This window comes from Gopherus flavomarginatus, chromosome 3 (genome assembly GCF_025201925.1).
Source record: "Gopherus flavomarginatus isolate rGopFla2 chromosome 3, rGopFla2.mat.asm, whole genome shotgun sequence".
Taxonomy (NCBI): Eukaryota; Metazoa; Chordata; order Testudines; family Testudinidae; genus Gopherus; species Gopherus flavomarginatus.
In genome coordinates, this window is record NC_066619.1 from 21,602,970 (window position 1) to 21,604,788 (window position 1,819).

Here is a 1,819-nt window from a genome sequence, read left to right on the forward strand (position 1 = left end):
GGGGACAGAGAGAGAGGCAGGTCCCAGAGCTAGAGATCCTCCGCCTTCTTTTGATTGTGAAAGACCCAACTCCCAGCCACCAACAAACCTGCTGCCAGCGCAGTGAGAGGGAGTGTGATCGGGATCCCAGAGCAAAGACCAGAATCTGCTGGTTGCAGATGGCTGAAGAGCTGGGACAAACAGCCAGCAGTAAACGTTGGACTGATTTGTAAACAGGTTTCCTTTTCTTTTGAGAGATTTGAGTCCCAAATTAATTTAAACCAAAGATCAGAGGGGTAGCCCGTGTTAGTCTGGATCTGTAAAAGCAGCAAAGAATCCTGTGGCACCTTATAGACTAACAGGTGTTTTGGAGCATATATCTGACGATGTGGGTATTGACCCACGAAAGCTCATGCTCCAAAACGTCTGTTAGTCTATAAGGTGCCACAGGATTCTTTGCTGTTTAAACCCAAGAGATATCAAGTATTCTAAAAAGTGTGGCCAACATTTTCTATCATGCATGTCCAAAGTTACGCACCTACATTCATATTTAGGCAGCTAAATAGGTTGTCTGACTTTCAGAGGTACTGAGCCTGGACCGCTCAGTTACTGGTGCTCAGCATCTCTGGAACACATGCTGTTTATTTAGGCCTCAATCTTGCAAACACTTAAGAGGAAGTCCATAAATAAGTGTTTACCGATTTGGGGCTTTAGGTACCAAATTTTAGGCCAGGGGAAGGCAACCTATGGCATGCACGCCAAAGGCGGCACATGAGCTGATTTTCAATGTCACTCAAACTGCCCAGTGTTATATCCTTGGGGGCAGCCGGTTTAGGAAGAAATCACTTGAGGCCAGACAGCAGACAGCTAACAAAACTACCATTTATTTATAGACACAGAGCTTGCCCAACCAGCCGAAGCTGGCTGGGCTATCCCCTAATAATCTAACTCAGTTGCCATAGGAACAAAAACCATGACAACCAAATACACAACATATTCCTCCCCCCCTAATAAGAACATCCCCTAAATAAAACACACACTAGACTAGAGAAGGAGGGTAGACTGTCTCCATTCCCAGCTAAACCCTGGGGATTATTTTGCCCCATAACCGTGGGTTCGCCCTAGCTAAAGATCCAGCCGATGAGGAGGCCTTCTGTCTCTAGGTGGATTACGGCGAAATTCTGGTGTTGTTGCACCTGAAAGTACCATGGGCTTATGGTCCGCAGCAGGAACAGGTGAGGCGGTGGTATCAGCTCGTGCTGGGCAAAGGGGTATCTCAGCCGCTGGCAGTAATGGAGGAGAACAGTCAGGAACAGGTGATTCATGATTCGGTGTCTCACCAGAAGAGGTGAAGTCAGACCACTCAACTGCAGATGTGTCCTGAGGACTGGCATGACCTGGCAACAACTGATCTACATGTTGCCGCCAGGTAAGATTCTCTGCAGTCCGGACTGTGTAGGAAACAGGTCCTGTCTGAGTGATGATCGTGGCAGGGACCCATTTAGCTCTGGAAGTATAATTCCAAGCCAAAACTGGCTGTCCCGGGCTAAAGGTTCGGTCTTTTGCTCTGGGTGCCCATCTGATTACTTGATATTGCTGCTAATGTTGCACAATTTGTCAGGGTTCAGAAGGTTTCAGCAGATCAAAGCAAGTGCGCAGCTGTTGTCCCATCATTAGAAAGGCCAAGGATGCCTGGGTCGTAGCATGAGGTGTGTTTCTGTAGGCAGGTAAGACGGTATCCAGACGCTTTTGAATGGAGTGTTGTCCCCTTGCTAATTTCAAAGCGTGTTTCATTGTCTGCACAAATCTTTCAGCTAATCCGTTGGTGGATGGATGATAG